This window comes from Choloepus didactylus, chromosome X (assembly GCF_015220235.1).
Source record: "Choloepus didactylus isolate mChoDid1 chromosome X, mChoDid1.pri, whole genome shotgun sequence".
Classification (NCBI taxonomy): Eukaryota; Metazoa; Chordata; class Mammalia; order Pilosa; family Megalonychidae; genus Choloepus; species Choloepus didactylus.
Genome location: NC_051334.1, coordinates 53,672,552 through 53,691,169, shown reverse-complemented (window position 1 = coordinate 53,691,169; position 18,618 = coordinate 53,672,552).

Here is an 18,618-nt window from a genome sequence, read left to right as displayed (position 1 = left end):
CAGATGTGATATGACTCAAATTGAACTGATAGTTTTGCCAAATCCAAGGCAGATGTTTGCACATTTCACATTTGTTCTGGCATCAGCTCCTGCCAAGAGCCTGAATATAAAATGAAGTTAATACTAGGAAGGGCCGCAGCATTTGGTCTACAAGAGCCAACATCAATTCTGCCTGGCTGGATGACTTTTCTCATCTGTTGCATAGCAACCTCACCTGTCAGCTACCCGTTTTTCCTCAGCACTCCCTCTGTAAAGTGTCTGCAGTAGGGCATGATCAGACTAAGGAAAGAAGATTTGAAACACTATTTTATATGCTATTAGCTTTCAAATATGTATCTTTAGTCCAGACTTGCTCTATGAATTCTAGATCCATAATCTAACTGCCTACATCACTTCTCCAATTGGCTATCTCTCTGTATTCTCAAAATTAACATGTCCCAAACTGATTCCTTTGTATATATCCTTCACTCCAGCAACACTTTGTGTGTCTCCTCTAGTCATCCACCCCTCTTCCCAATTAGAATCTCCCTTGAGGAGCTAACTAGAACTATGCCTGGAATATTTTACATACTCAATAGTATCTGTTGAGTGATTGAATTCCATCAGCCACCTCACTTGTTGCTCAAGCAAGAAACCTGACAGGCATTCTTTTTTCTTTCCCATTATGGATTCACTTTTCCCCCCATTATATAAATAATGTATATCCATCAGTAAAAAATCGAACATTACCTAAATATCTTAGAAAGTAAGTAAACATTACCACAATTCTGTCTTGAGATAATTGCTATTAAGATTTTGATGCTACCCTTTCATACATCGCTTTATGCATATACATATATATGTACTTATCTTCTTACGTAGATGGGATTATATTATAAATACCATAAATATTTTTAATTGTATTATTTATCATTATTTTAAATTGTATTATTTTACCTACTGTCTCCCATTCATTTCTTTCATCTCCACCCTCACCTGACAGTCATGCATTTCACAACCAATTTTATATTTTATCGTGGTCAAAAAGTTGTTTGTCTAGTTTTACAAAAATTAAGATGATACTATATATATTTTAATGTGCTTTATCTTACTTAAAATTAATCTAACTCTGACTCATTCTTTTAAACTGCTGTATAATATTCCACAATATGGATGTACCACAGTGTATTCAACCATTCCACCACTGATGGTCACTCATTTTAGTTTCAGTGATTGGTATTGTAAAACTTTTCCAATTTTTGCCAAACTGATGTATATTTATTGGTATCTCCTTGTTTTAATTTTACATTTCTGATAATTAATGTGGGAGAACACATTTTCATATATCAATGGACCTACTGGAATTCTTTTGTAATGTGCCTCTACAAGTCTTTTGCCCATTTTCCTTTTGGGTTGTTAGTCTCTGTCTTATCTGTAGGAGTTGTATACAGGTCTACAGATAGTTATTGGAAATCCTAGAGCCAGATGCATTTAAATTTTTTTTCACATTTTAGTAAGGTAATATAGTGCATACTCTACATTATGTAACAGTTCTGTGCTGGTTTGAATGTATTATGCCCCCCAGAAAAAGCCATATTCTTTGATGCAATCTTGTGGGGCAGACATGTTGGGGGTATTAAGTTGTAACAGTTGGATTAGGTTGTTTCCATGGAAATGCACCCCACCCAATTGTGGGTGATAACTCTGATTGGAAAATTTTCCATGGAGATGTGGCCCCACCCATTCAGCATGGGCTTTGATTAGTTTACTGGAACAATAATATAAGCTCAGGCAGAAGGAGCGAGCTTGCTACAGCCAAGAGGACACTTTGAAGAATGCGCAGGAGCTGAGAGACATTTTGGAGATGGCCTTTGAAAGCAGACTTTGCTCCAGAGAAGCTAAGCGAGGGCAAATGCCCCAAGAGCGACTGAGAGTGACATTTTGGAGAGAAGCTGAAGCTTAGAGAGGAACGTTCTGGGAGAAAGCCATTTTGAAACCAGAACTCCACAGTAGACGCCAGCCACATGCCTTCCCAGCTAAGAGAGGTTTTCCGGACACTATTGGCCATCCTCCAGTGAAGGTACTTGATTGTTGATGCATTACCTTGTTCACTTTATGGCCTTAAGACTGTAACTGTGTAACCAGATAAACCCCCCTTTATAAAAACCAATCCATTTCTGGTGTTTTGCATTCCAGCAGCATTAGCAAACTAGAACAAGTTCCAACTGCAAAATCTACAAAAGCCGGATAATTATTTCTTCACATCCTCCTGGCAGCTAAGAGAATGTGATCAGAAGTCCCCCAAACCACCCTCAGATTCGCTAGAAGGACTCAAAGAACTCAGAAATGCTGTTATACTTTACAGTTTTAGTATTAATAAATTTATTTATTGTTAATAAATACTTGTAAATAATATTAAATACTTAAAATTTACTTAAGTATTACTTAAAAATTAAATAATAAATAATAAATATTATATTAATAAATACATAAATAATATTAAATACTTAAAAATTAAATAATAAATATTAAATATTATATTAATAAATACATATTTACTATCAATAAATACGTAATTTGTTAAATATTAAAATTAAAAATTAAAAGTAAAATAAATAAATAAAAATTAAATAATAAAATAAAAATTAAATAATAAATATTAAATACTTATATATTAATATTTATTTACTATTAATAAATACTTACAGTATTTATTGCAGCAAAAGGATACAGATTAAAATCAGCAAAAGTAAAAGGTGCATAAAGCAGCATCCAAGATAGACCAGGTGCAAGCTTCCAGCTGTCCCTCTCCCAGTGGAACTGCATGAACAGCATTTAATTCTCTCATAAATGGTGTGTGACAACAGGTATGGAGTATTGTCAGCCGGGGAAACTCACCTGAGCCTTGGTGTCCAGGGTTTTTATTGCATGTTGGTTTCATAGGAATGGAGTGCCCACATGGCTGACCTTAGTTACTCAGTCTCCAACCCCTCCAAAGGTCAAACTGATACTGTATATCTCAAGGCCCCACCATAAATCTCATTGCTAACATAAATTATCTGGTATGGCACAAGACCTCAGATAAACAAAGACTTATCAGCCAGGATATTTCAAGGGCTGAGATGTTATTTCCCAGGAACCCATCAAGGCCAGACCTTTCTTTTGAATGTGCAGTTTTTGAACCCCCCATGCCTGCTGAGTTAACCTTTTACTGCTACCAGTCACAATTCCAATCTAAATTTTTGTGTGCAAAGAGTGATTCAAAGATACAAAGACAGGTGATTCATTGCCATGGTTGTGGTAGTGGAAGCCATGAGAAAAGCCAATTGCTAGGGACAGCAGTAGTAGCAGGACCAAGGGCAGCAGGCTGAGTCCAGTGTTCAGTAGTGGCAGAAGCAGTGTCCATTCAGGTAGTATTTATGGAATGATTTTTGAAATAGAGCTAATGGCTAGCTGCTCTTAGAAAATTCTTTTAATAAGTCTACTATTTCAGAAATGGTACCATCCTGGTTGGAAAAGGCCTGGGTGCCGAATTACCTCTCCTCATGTGGCCTCTACTGAGACCATGGTGGATGGGTGTCATCATTAGTGCCGAGTGGTGATAAACATTCTGACTCTTCACTAGGCCTCTTTGGATACCATCCTAGTGATTAGGAGATGGAGCATCTCATTACCACCAGTTAGGGGTGTTTGAGGTTGTGCACAAAGTCTCTACCATGGGAAGAAGACTTCATCATTGCCTCGGGGAGATAAATGTTCCCTCTCCTCACTTACCCTTCTCAGACACCACCCTGTTGGGGAATTGGAGACCTCATTACAGCTGGTGAGTGTGGACGTCTAGGGTCCTGTGCCGCTTTGAATGTATTGTGTCCGCCAAATGCCATTATCTTTGTAGTCTTGTGGGGGCAGATGTTTTGGTGCTGGTTAGATTTGCTTGGAATGTGCCCCACCCAGCTGTGGGTGATGATATTGATGAGATGTTCCCATGGAGGCGTGGCCCCACCCATTCGGGGTGGGCCTTGATCAGTGGAGCCATATAAATGAGCTGACTCAAAGAGAGGGCACTCACTGAATGCAGCTGGGAGTGATGTTTTGAAGAGGAGCAAGCTTGCTAGAGAGGAACGTCCTGGGAGAAAGCCGTTTTGAGGCCGGAGCTTTGGAGCAGACGCCAGCTGCCTTCCTAGCTAGCAGAGGTTTTCCGGACGCCATTGGCCATCCTCCGGTGAAGGTACCCAATTGCTGAGGTGTTACCTTGGATGCTTTGTGGCCTTAAGACTGTAACTGTGAAGTGAAATAAACCCCCGTTTTATAAAAGCCTATCCATCTCTGGTGTTTTGCATTCTGCAGCATTAGCAAACTAGGACAGATTTGGGTACCAGAGAAGTGGGGTGCTTTTGCTGCTGAGTTTGCAGATACCAAACATGTTGGAATGGCTTTTCAAATGGATAAGGGGAAGATTATGGAAGAATTATGAGGAGCTTGATAGAGAAGGCCTAAACTGCTTTGAAGAGACTGTTTGTAGAAATATGGACTCTAAAGATACTTCTGACAGGGCCTTGAACAAAAATGAGGAATGTGTTGTTGCAAACTGGAAGAAAGGTGATCCTTGTTTTAAAGTGGCAGAGAATTTGGCAAAATTGAGTCCTGGTGTCAGATGGAAGGAAGAATTTAAAAGTGACAACCTGGAATACTTAGCTGAGGAGATCTCCAGACTACCTGTGGAGGATATACCCTGGCTTCTTCTTGCAGCTTATAGTAAAATGCGAGTGGAGAGAGAGAAACTTAGAACTGAACTCTTGGGTTCAAAGAAACCAGAAGCTGATGGCTTAGAAAATTACGAGCTTCCAGGGGGTGGAATCCCAGAAACGACAGCCCAACATGAGGATGTAACCAAACATGGAACCCAGCCGCCATTTCAGTACAAGCCAAGATTGGAGATGGAATTATCCAGAAAGGATTTGTGGAAAGTCCTATTGTCTAATGGCTTTGATCCCTGTGTGCTTCATGCAAAGCCAACAGAATTTTTGTGAGATCTTTATAGACAGAGCCATTGCCGGTCTGGACTGGAGGAGACAGACAAGGAAAAAATTAAAGGAAAAATCTCTTCAAAGACAGAGCCATGGAGGTTGAGGTCTGGAGTCAAGAGGTTTGGGGCTGGGAGAGCGGAGCAGCCCACATGCATGGAAAGGGTGAGTTTGCCCTGGAGGCCGAGGGCGGGCTTTCCGCCTCGATGCTCTGGAAAAGTTTTGCCACCTCAGGTCCGAAAGAGGGTGGAGCACATTTCCAGGGAATTGGGGAGAGCCTGGCTGCCACCCCACTGTTCTGAAGGGGTTGAGCGTGTGCCCCGGAGATGGAAGGGAATCCGGGAGCTGCCCCGAGGTTTGAGGAGGGTGGGGCCGAGAAGGTGGTCTCCCCAATGTGTGGATATGTTGGAGCACTCACCTAAGCATTTGGAAAGGAAAGGGCTGCCGAAAAGGCCCTTAAGAAGGGTTAGGTTCCCGCTCTCTCAAGCCCCACAGATGCAACATTGTTCTGTAAATGACTCTCAGACTTTGAAATCTAATGGAGTTTGTCCTGCGGGTTTTAGGAACTGTTTTGCTCCTGTTAACCCTGTTTTCCTTACTGTTTCTCCTTATGGCAATGGAAATGTTTATCCTATGAATGTCTCTCCTTTGTGTATTGGAAGCACATAACTTGCTCTAAGTTCAGAAATCCACAGCTAGAGGGGAATTATGCCTTAGGACTGACCACGCCTAAATTGATTTTGATGGGATTTTGTACTTAACTTTTGTTACTGAAATGGTTTAAGTTTTTGTGATATTGTGATGAAATGAATGTATTTTGTATTTGGAAAGATAATGTCATTTTGGGGTCCAGGGGGTGGAATGTGCCGGTTTGAATGTATTGTGTTCCCCAAATGCCATTATCTTTGTAGTCTTGGGGGTGCAGATGTTTTGGTGCTGGTTAGATTTGCTTGGAATGTGCCCCACCCAGCTGTGGGTGATGATTTTGATGAGATGTTCCCATGGAGGCGTGGCCCCACCCATTCGGGGTGGGCCTTGATCAGTGGAGCCATATAAATGAGCTGACTCAAAGAGAGGGCACTCACTGAATGCAGCTGGGAGTGATGTTTTGAAGAGGAGCAAGCTTGCTAGAAAGGAACGTCCTGGGAGAAAGCCGTTTTGAGGCTGGAGCTTTGGAGCAGATGCCAGCTGCCTTCCTAGCTAACAGAGGTTTTCCGGACGCCATTGGCCATCCTCCGGTGAAGGTACCCAATTGCTGAGGTGTTACCTTGGATGCTTTGTGGCCTTAAGACTGTAACTGTGAAGTGAAATAAACCCCCGTTTTATAAAAGCCTATCCATCTCTGGTGTTTTGCATTCTGCAGCATTAGCAAACTAGGACAGGTCCCTACTTGGTCTTTGCTGGCAAGGGTGGAGCTGCAGACTTTCCTCTGGTGATTTACAAGAATACAGTGGCTGTCTTCTAAAAATTTTCTGTCTTGCTAGGCTGTCTTTTTCCTTGGGCTAGGGAGAGCAGGGTTTTGTTGTTGTTTGTCTGTGACAATGGAGCTTACACTTAGCCAAATTCTCCAGCAGCTTGTATGGGATATATGCAACAAAAAGAAAATGCAGGGAACTCTCTGCCATGTTGTTCTTTGGGTTCCAAGGGCCTTAGATGATTTGCTGCCTTTTCTCCAATTTTTAGGGTCTTCTTATGTTAGTTTTATATATAGTATCTAGGGCTTTACCTATTTTTAGTGGGAAGAATAGGGAAAAGTATGTCTACTCCATCCTTCTGGAAGTAAAAATCCCCCAATTCTAGTGCTTTCCAACTTTTTTATTCTATTGGCATTTCTTTATGTATAATCATAGCATAAGAAAAGGAAATCATTTGACCACTTCTTTTATGGTATGTTTAGCACTTATTTTGTTTTGTTGTCCTTGGAACCTTAAGAATAACATTGTGTAATGATGGGATAATTAACATCCCTTTCTTTTTCCTGGAATGCCTTTACTATTTTATTATTTAGAATGATAGTTTGTTTTTTATAAGTAGATTTAAAAAAATTATATTTGGTAGTTTCTTTTTCTTCTTATTTTACTTGGAGTTATTCATAATACCTTCCTCTTCCTTATTCCCCAAATTTATCACCTATTCCTGTTGATCAACCATTTTAAATACATACTGATTCCATTCTATTCTCGTTTTCTCACTTTTCACCATCCTATTGTTAGAAGGGAGCATTGAGAGAGGCAGAAATGAAGAAAGAGATGCCAGGAGAATAGAGAGAAGTTGAAGAGGAAGAGATGGAGGAAAAAAGGACAAAGAAAAAATAGGGATGGTGGAAGGATGAATGAAAATAGCAGTTGGAAGGGAAGAAAATGGAATTCAGAAATAAGAGAGTGGAGAAAGAATGGAGACTATGTTGAAATAGAAAAAATAAGAGGAAAGAGAATAAATAGAATTTAGAGGGGAGAAGAGATGTAGGGGGAGGAGGGACGATATAGAGTGCTAAAGGAGGAGATAAAGAGGTAAGGGAAATAAGCAAGGAGAGGGGAGAGAAAGAAAAGGGAGTAGAGGAAATAAATAGGGATAAAAGAGAAGTATTTAAAGAGGGATAGGGACAGGAAAAAGAAGAAGAATGAAGTGGAATCAGACCTCACCAATTACAGATTTCATTTTGCAGAGAATAATGTTGAACATTAGAAGTTCCACTTTTCTCTCCTCAAATACTCAGTTGCCTTTATATTTGGTACCCACCAAAATACCAGATGTCATTTTTCCCATGATGTCACTCTGGCCACAGAGTAAGACCATTGTAATTTTCAGCTTGTAAGATCCATGCACCCCACGGTTTCAGTAGATGAATTTGTTAGGGATACTCAGCATTTATCAACATATTTTCTGCTATTCGTTGTTCAGCAGGTATGGATATTCTACAAACTCAGGTGTGCAGGAAATGTAACTTTTCTTTTCCTCTGCTGCTCAAATTAAATTCTATGTCAATTTCTCATTCTGTTGGGTGGTGAAAACTTAATTCACAGCAGTTCAAAGTCACTTCCCACCCCTTTTCTTGGAGTTTGGACCATATTCTGGGGATCTTAAATAGTGTCAAAACATCAGGATGGGGAGATGTTTGCACATTGAAGATCATATTTCTGTGCTGGCATACATGTCATGTTTAGCTCACCAATGTCTGTCCAGGCAGGTAGGTGTTGAGTTGAGCTTCATTCTTTACTGCAAAGCCCCTTTGGGTCTGACTTTCTCTGTGAGTGTTGTATGCCACTTATGTACACGGGAAGCATTCTGCTGCTGCTATCATATGGTGGGGCTTGTTCCTGTCGATTTCTATGAGGCTCTCTTCCACCCCACATATTCTTCTTATACTCTCATGACAACCTGGACTGAGAGGAACTCTGTGAGGAGGAATGCATCTCAGAATGCCTATGAGATCACACAGCCAATTCTACTTTGTAGTGTTGTCTTCTCTTGGCCCTACCTGAGAAGTGATGCATAAAGCCATGTTGATTAAGGATCTGACAAACTTATCTAGAGTTTCTTCCCATCCCTGAAAGACAGGGCCTGGGGTTCTTCTTCTTTGCAGGAACCCACAATATTTACTAACTCATTGCTCCTTCTCTGCTTTTCCTCTCCACAAAATCATTGGGAGGCTGGAGGTATAGCCTTGTAAAGAAGTTCCAACAAGCAAAAGCTGGACAAACTGAAAATCAATGACTGTTTTTTGCTGGGCAAATCACCACCCTGAAATCTTGAGGGACAGGTGAATCCAGAGAGTCACAACCGAGATCTACTTACCTGGAACAAAAAGTACTGGAGCCATAAAATGGTAGAAATATTTTAATAATTTTGACAAATTGCTGGAGGCTAAGTGTGGACTAGTGCTGGAGTGAGACACTCTTGTAGGGGGCAGGCATAGAGAGGCCCCCATGCTTTCATGGGCTTTACTGCCAGGAATCCCATCAGGTTCTCACAATGAAGATCCAGGAAAGATTCCCTCATGGCTCTGGCAGGGGGAGGGGAAAAGTAATTTTTGTGAAATACTTCCACAACCTTCTCCATAATAATGGACTACTTTCCAGAGGAAACACTTTATCAAAGTCTTGCCTCAAAGCCCTTTCTGGCTTTCATGTCTCACCTACAAGAGCATGTGATCTCTACAAGAAGAAAAACTTGTGAAGGCCACAGGCCAGAGATACAGGCTCACAAAAGGCTGATATTTAATTGGAACATTATAGAACACTCCCTTTCCCCCATGCCATATCACCACACCAACAGGGCTCTAATATAATACTGGATTATAGCTGGAAGAGCTGCAAGACACAGACTATCTCTAAGGAGGAGTACTTAGGGGAGCACAAAGTCAAGAGGGAGGCAAATAAAAGGACACTAGAGTGACTAGAAGCCGCTGGATCCTATAGCTACAGCAAACTAAACAAAACCCAACTCTGGGCCTGATTAACATCAATGTTCATACCAGGGACTCATTTACCTCAATCCTTATTACCCAATACAACATGTCCAGATTTCAACAACAACAAAAAGTTACAAAGTACACCAAAAGGCAAGAAAAACTACACTCTGAAGAGACAAAATGAGCATTAGAACCTGACTCAGATATGATGTTGGAGTTATCAAACAGAGAATTTAACATAACTATAATATGTCAAAGGCTCTAATCAAAAAAACAGACAATATTCAAGAATAGAGGAGTACTGTAAGTAAAGATTGAGGTTCTACAAAAGAAAAGGAAATACTAGAAATAAAAACACACTGTAACAGAAATGATGAATGCCTTTGATGGACTCATCAGTAGATTGTACATGGCAGAGGAAAGAATCAGTGAGCTTACAGATAGCTCAATAGAAACTTCCCATACTGAAATGTGTTGCAAAAAAAAATATAAACAAAAACAGAACATTCAAGACTTGTGGGACAATTTCAAAAGATTATGAATAATCTTTTGTTATGAATAATTGGAATGCTAGAAGAAGAAAGACAGAATGGAGCAGAAGAAATGCGAGAAATAATAATGGCTGAACAATTTTCAAAATTAATGACAGATACCAAACCACAGTCCACAGATAAAGGAGGCTCAGAGAATCAAGCAGGATAAATACCCCCAATTCTACACCTAGGCATATCATACTTAAACAGAAGAAAGCAAAGAGAGAAAAAACCTTGAGAAAAAGTCAAAGGAAAAAAACACCTTATTTATAGAGAAACAAACTGCAGGCTTCTCAGCAGTATCCATGCAAGCAAGAAGAGAGTGGAGTGAAATATTTAAAGAATTAAAAGTAAAAGAATCCCATCAACATAGAACTCTGAAGAGAGCAAAAGTATTCTTCAAAAGTTAAAGAAAAAATAAAGGCTTTCCCAGACAAACAAAAGCTGAGGTAATTCAGACCTGTTCTACAAGAAATGTTTTAAGATTTTCTTCAGGCAGAAGGAAAATGATATAGGGTAGATGCCTGGATCTGCCCAAAGAAAAGAAGAGCATTAGAGAGTGAATAAATGAAGTTTTCTGTCAAAGAGGAAATTGAAACTTCAATTACAGAATATTTTGAGATGTTGTAATCAATGAAAATTTTTGCAATACATTTTTTCCATTATTAATACAATGCATTTGTATTGACAAGAAATGCAATTGACTACATGCAATTGACAAGAAATATATCTCAAGCATAAGGTACAGCATTAGGGAAAATAAAAGTATGGATTAAGTTATGACATGGAAATAATAATCAAAAGAAGCAGATGTATTACCATCAGACACAGTTAGCTTTAAATCTAAAGATACTATTTTAGATAAAAAGTTCATTTTATCATGTAAAGAGAAAAATATGTAAATCAAAATTTAACAAATGTGCAAGAAATAATAAAACCATAATCATGGTGGGAGATTATAGCACACCTTTCTAAGTAAATATGAGAATAGTCAGACAAAATAATTGATACTTCTTGAAATCTCTACATTTATAATATTCAGTGAGGCCCAAACATCAAGTATTATTATGCCTCAAAATTAACACTTCAAAATTCTTAAATCTCTCTTCCATTGTTTTCTGAACTGAAGCCAACTTGACTGTATCTCCTTTATTGATCTACATATAAGAATTGCTTTCCTTCATATTTCCATCTGTAATAATTAAAGGGAATTTTAAGATTGGTACTCTTTTTATTATTTTTGTTTTGAAACACATACATCCAAGTATATATTAATTAAACTAGTAAAGCTCTCCCAGTTAAAATTTGCTTGGTTTTTCTGGTACATCTTTTCAACTGAAATCACTTTTATGTGAAGAATAATTTCTGACTCTACAAAATCTATCATTCTTTCAGACATGTTATTCACCCTTTTGTCCTTTCTATTTGCATTTTTAGAAACTTAAATAAAAATTTCCTCACTATATATTAAAAAGAAGCTACAGAATGGCAAGGTCCAAAAGAATATTCTTTGATGATGGAAGTGTTCTTTATCTGTGTTGTCCAGTAGAGTAGCCACTAGACAGCACCATGTGGCTATGGAGAACTCGAAATGTGTGACTAGTGTGAATACAGGACTGAATTTTTAGTTTTATTTAATTTTAATTAATTTAAATTTAAACAGTTACATGTGGCAAGTGGCTATAATATTGGATAGCGCAGTTCTAGAGGGCACAGAAGTGGAAAGCAGGAAACACAGCAATCATATCATAGACAGAAAGTTAGTCAGAGTGTCCCTGGCCCAAATCCATGAATGCCCTCTTAATTTTCCCTCCATCTTGGCATCATTGTTAAATATCCATAGTTCCAGAGGCAAGCAAAAGTACTGTTTCCCTCTGGTATCCTTAGAGAAAGATGAGCATCTGGAATTGCCCTTACACTCAACAGGAGAGAGGTAGTTTACAAAAGGAAGATGGAGTTCTTTTGAAAAGGAGAATGCATGCTGGGCATTAAAAAAAAAGTTGACTAGAGTCTCTCTCTTGGATGCCCAATATTTACACAATTGCTTATTGTGATGGTTGGGTTCATGTGTCAACTTGGCCAGGTGTCTGGTCAAGCAAGCACTGGCCTAACCATTACTGCAAGGACATTTGTGGCTGGTTAATAAACCAGAAGGCTGGTTTATTAAATCATCAGTCAATTGCTGCAACTGTGACTGGTTACATCCACGAAGGGCGTATCTTTCACAATGAGAGAATGCAGTCAGCTGGATTTAATCCAATCTGTTGAAGATTTTAAGCTAGACAGATAGAGGACCTTCACTTCTTTGACTAACCAGTGAAGCATTTCCTGAGGAGTTCATTGAAATTGCCAGTTCACTGCCTGAGGAGTTCATCGAACATCTTCATTGGAGTTGCCAGTTTGCTGCCTGCCCTACGGAATTTGGACTCATGCATACCCACAGTTACGTGAGACACTTTTATAAAATCTTATATTTATAGATATCTCTTGTTGATTCTGTTTCCCTAGAGAATCCTAACTAATACACTTATTTTAATAATTGCTTCCACCTTATATAATGTTACTATCACTCAAATAATATTTGACTCTTCCCTCCAGCAACTCAAAGTCTCATCAATTACTGCATTAAGCTTTAAGTCTAGGATCTCTGGGTAATGATCACTCTTCCTCTGCTTCTGTCAAAATCTCCTTCAACATTCTACAACTCATGGGCTGAATGGTACATTTTAACCACAAACTCTGCATAATGGAAGAGGAAAGGGAGAGAAAATAGAAGAGAAATTAATTTAAATATGTTGACATAAACATGAAATAAAAAGGAAAGAAATACAAGTAGATGAGACTGTCTTCATTTATGCAGCTGGTCAGAGTTAGAATGGAATATGCATTGCACAACATCTTTAACTTCAGGCAGTACCTCAGCTGGTTGGGATTCTTTACTTGGTGGAATGATGTAAACTTTCATTTCCAAGGGGTATAAATCTTGGTATTCCTGACTTCATGGGGTTTATCTAGTCTTCCATTAACTTTTATTCCTGGATATAGGAATATAAAGAGGTATCCCAAAGAATGCCCTGGGTTCCAGACATAGTCTTCCCTGCCCTCATTTTGTGGAAGCAGTCCTATTTCCCTTTGATAGGACCAATCACTCCAATCAATAAAGTAATGCACTATTTTTTTTGCCTGTTTAATGGGAGCCTCCTATTGTGTCCTGGTGGACACATTCCTCCCTTAGATACAAAATCTTCTAATCTAACAGAATCTAGACACGGGGATGGAAAGGAAAGATTTTACAAGTCCATCATTAGGTCACTTTCCACTTCCACCCTTACGTCCCAGGCCAGAATCCAGAATACACACACACACACACACACACACACACACACACACACACACACACAGGTTTCTGGTTCACAGGATATACTACAACTAGTAGATAAACACCCCAATGTTGCAATATTTTTTTTTTCAATAGGCCATTCCACCATTTGATAAGGTCCACTACTGACAGCGGTCAAGATAAGATCATGGTATCAGCCCATTACCTTACTTTTTTTCACTAAAAAGTCAGCTCCTTGGATATAATATTTTGTGTGATGCGGTAATACTTTATTTAGTCCACAGAGAATGGTACTTGCAGAAACATAATGATTACAAAAATCAAATCCTAAACAAGGTAAATGTTTATTTCAATGACATCAAGTCTGTGTCCTTCTGTGTGGAGGGGAAGGGGCCCAATGAAACCCACCTGCCACCAATTAATTGGTTTTGAGGTTTGGTACTATATTGGTAACTACATTGGTTTGGTACTATATTAAAGTATTTATCTCTAATGCTGGCAAACTGGACCATCAGCAGTGACAGTAGCCAGATCTACCTTGGTGAAAGAATGTCCTTCCTGAGCCTATACAGAAATCCTATCTCTTTCACCATGACCATTATATGCATGAACCCCTTGAGTAGTCTCTGCGTGGGCTGGGGAAAAAAGTCTGACTGTCATCCACAGGGCAAGTTATCTTGTTCAACTGTTGAGACTGTTCTCTCCAGTGGGTTCTGTTTGGAGAGCAATCACATGGAACACAATATCCCCACACTCTGGGCCCATTCTGAGCGGTCCACCACATACCTTGTGTTGGTTTGAATCTATTATGCATCCCAGAAAAGCCATGTTATTTTAATCCACTCTTGTGGGGGCGGACCTATTGTGGGTGGGATCTTTTGATTAGGTTGTTTCCATGGAGATGTGACCTACCCAATTGAGGGTGCAATCTTTTGATTAGATTATTTCCATGGCGATGTGACCCCCACCCATTGAAGGTGGGTCTTAATTAGTTCATTGGAGTCCTTAAGAGAGCTCAGAGCCAAGAGAGAGAGCTCAGAGCTGACACAGAGATGCCTAGAGAAAAAACACCCAGAGACATTTTGGAGACAGCCTTTGAAACCAGAACCAGGAGAGAAGCTAAGAGATGAAATACAGAGTTTGCCCCAGGGAAGCTAAGAGAGGATCCCCAGATGCTTAGAGAGAAACAAGCAAGAACACACAAGAGCTGAAAGAGAGAAGCTAAGACAGAAGCCCAGAGATATTTTGGAGAAAGCAGCTGAAATGAGAAGCTAACCCCAGGAAAGACTCAGCAGACTCCAGCCATGTGCCTTTCCATGTGATAGAGGAACCCCAGATGCCATCGGACTTTCTTCAGAGAAGGTATCATTCTATTGATGCCTTAATTGAGACATTCTTATGGCCTTAGAACTGTAAATTTGTGAACTAATAGACACTCATTTAAAAAGCCAATCCATATCTGGTATTTTGCATTGTGGCAGAAATGGATTGGGGTGATGAATGCATAACTATATGATGGTACTGTGAACAGTTAATTTTACACCATGGATGATTGTATGGTATGTGAATATATCTCAATAAAACTGAATTTAAAAAATGGGGCTGGGAGAACTGGATATCCATATCCAAAAGCCATTGAAACCAGAAGCTAAACCTGGTAGAGGCCCAGCAGACTCCAGCCATGTGCCTTCCCATGTGACAGAGGAACCCCGGATGCCATCGGCCTTTCTTCAGTGAAGGTATCCTCTTGTTGATGCCTTAGTTTGGACATTTTAATGGCCTTAGAACTGTAAATTTGTGAACTAATAAACCCCAATTGTAAAAGCCAATCCGTGTTTGGTACATTGCATTTCTGGCAGCTTTAGCAAACCAAAACATACCTCTTCCCACAAATTCCTTACTATCTATCCTCCAATAAGGCTCCTTCAACATCCCTGTCCATTCAGCTAAAACATTAACTAATACCCATGAACTGATATAAATCCTTAGTGTATCTCAGGTCAACATCTCTTCCAGACAAAATGGGCAACTGGATGTACTGCTTGAAATTGTTCCCACTAGAAAGATTTCCATTTTCCTTCAGGGCCACTCCTAAGTGGTTCTGCAATGCTATAGCAGACAATTTCCAACGAGTGCAGAGTTATTTAGAAGCCAGATCCATTTTTTTTCTCCTGGTTAACTGGTTATAGGAAACTCCCAATGAAGTCATAGGTGCAGGTTGAGGGAGAGGAGGAAATGCAGTGAGAATTGGTTACATGAGAATGTGAGCCTTCTGCTCATGCAACTTACTCATGCAAACATATACATACAACCTACCTTTAGTTATAGAGTGTAGCTATATCCACCCAACCTATGGCTTGGTGGATCAGATAGTATTCAAGGATGGGTAGCTAAGTTTGCATGGTTACTTAGTGCTTCATAATAAGAGATTTAGTTTTCACCAAAGATCAATAGCAAGCCATTAGTTGCTTCTAAAGACAGTAATTGCTCACCAAAGGAAGCATGGCTTTTTGGTCAGACCCATTAAATATCCACATCAGCAGAACTCAAATCCAGAAACCAAAAGCTCTACAAAGTAGGTCAATGTCCCCAGTATTGGGACAGTCCTACTGTCACTCAGAATGGAAAAAGCCTGTCTCTTTAGGTACTGTTTGATGGTATTATACACAAGGGAACCTCTTTCTCTTTCCCTCAATCTGTTATGATATAATGTTGATGTCTATTTAAGGACCGGATAGCATGTATCCCCTTACCATCATATAGTAACAGAATATACATCATCAAGCTTTTCCCCATTCCTTAAAATAATGTACTTTCATTGTAGAAGAGCAACAAATACAGTTAAATGAAATGATACCACTAAATAATCTGAATGACCTGAGTCAAGAACTATTAAATGACTTTAATGTATTTCCTTTCAGATTCTTTCCTGGTAAAAAGTTCAGACCTTGCAGCCAGACTTCCTGGGCTAAAATCTCTTGGCTCCACTAGGTGTGTAATTTTATGTAAATTGTTTAATCTCTCTCAGCCTCATTTTTCTTCTCTGTCAATAGATATACTAATATTTGCCTCATGAAGTTGTTGTGAAGATTAATCAAAATAATGTATGTAAACTTCAGAACATATAGCAAATACTCAATATATATTACTATTATTATTTCTTAAGCATTTTACATAGTTTGCATCATGTACAGACACAAATCTGTATCTTAAACCAGGAATGATGACTTAATCTTTTCCAGCACATCCTTGCATATTCCACTAACAGCTACCAGTCCCAGAATTTAGAACTTAAATTTTATTTCTCTTATTTCCTTTTTTCCAGGCAGATATTATGAGGCCTTCAGTCTGCAAAGTAAGGGATTTCCAGAATGAGTTTTCCTCCTCTTTTTTATTGAATGGGAAGAGACAGGAGTCAGGAGCCCAGTTTCAAAAGCTTTTTGGACCTAGCTGAGAACTAGCCACCTCAGCATTTTGTAATGTAACAATGTTTGTGTTCCTAGGCCATACTAGGTGGTCTTCTTCATTTCCTTCCTACTCCTGCTATTATTCCACAGGATTCTCTAAAAAAAAACTAAAGGTGATACCTACTGCTAGAGCTATCATAAGACAGTTTTACTGAGAAACTGAATGGATTGTCACACTATTGTTGCATATCACCTAAAGATCAGTAGTGTGTCTCAGAGGAAGTTCTTTAACCTCTCTGAGACTATTCCTTTTTCTATGAAGTGGGTTCAATTTTATCTACCTTGCAATATTTGTGGGAGGATTGAATGAGCCATTATATGAGCTACTATGTGCAAAAAACATTCAGTGTATGATAATACTGTATATAAACAAGTTATTTTTATAATGACACCCTCTCCTTTAGAATCTTTGTCAATCTGGGTAATACTAACTAAGGAAATTCTCTATACAGATATTTAATATTTACTGGGCACTTGGTATAAATCAGGCTCTGTTCTTGATTCTGGAGACAAAGCCCCTGTTCTCATGGAACTTACTTTCTAATATGGGGGACAAAGATTAGTATTTATTTAAGAGCAGTAAACTGAGGTTGTTAAAAGCATAAACTCCTAAGCAAGCAAGAATGACTGAGTTAAATCTCTACTCTGTCACTTACTAGTTGTGTACCTTGGGCAAGTTATTTAACCTTTCTGTGCCTCAGTTTCTAAATCTGAAAAATGAATTTATAATAACACCTACTTCATAGGGCTATTGTGAGGACTAACTGAATTAATATATGTAAAATGTTTAGAAGAGTGCTTAACATAAAGTAAGCACTATAAAAATGTCACCAGAGGTCTAGGCTATGAACATAAAAATAAAGCCATGTAAGGGGATAGAGAGTAACATGGTGCCAGGAAAGACTTCTCTGATGTGACATGAGAACAGAACTAAATGAAGTGACAAAGGTAAAATATTCAGAGGAAGAATATTCCAGACAGTCAGAGAAGAGGTCGAAGAGCTGAATGTAGAAATATGCTTGGCATGTTCAAGGAACAACAGAAATATTAGTTGTCTGAAATGCAGTGAGCAAGAGGGAAGGTGTCAAGGAATGTGGTCAGAGAAGTAGCCAAGGCCAGATAATATAGGGCTTTGTACATATCTCAAATTTAGTGAAATCATGCTTTTGAGATGCTACTGATTAGATCTGTGCAGGATATTTACACTCGTGTAAATAATGTACAGTAGTGATGACATTTAAAAAATTCAAAAGATAAATAGATGATAGCTAGATATGGATTTTAAATATAATGAAACAAATTACTGTATTATCATTAGTTGGTTTTAATTTTATAATTACCGAGCAAGCATATTTTCAACAACCTCTGGGCTTTCATTTGATTTAGCAGGAGAATATGCCCTACCCACTAATTACAAAATGCACTCTCACCACCACTCCTCCTTACCCAGCCATCACCATCTTTATTCTTTACATTCTCTTTACCTGCAGTTCCTCCTACCTACTTCCACCCCACCCACCATAGGCATGCACCTGATTGCAACCAGAACAAAAAGGTGAAGTCTTCAAACTACAGGCTCATAGATATGTAGATGTAGGACAAGAGGACACTAGTCCCTTAAGGATAAATCATGTAAAATATACATAATTTTGTATTTGGATTTGGTTATACAAAAGGCAATCATGAGAATCCAGCCTTTCACTCTCAAAAATCTAAAAATAAGGTTCAACCTCTGAGGGTTAAACTATGAAATTTTAAGAAAGAAGAAAAAAAGTTAAGCATTTTTAAAAAGAGAAAAGTTTTCCAAGATCTGATAAGATGTGACTGTGGGTTTAAAAAATATAAATATATAAGGCTTAAAAAT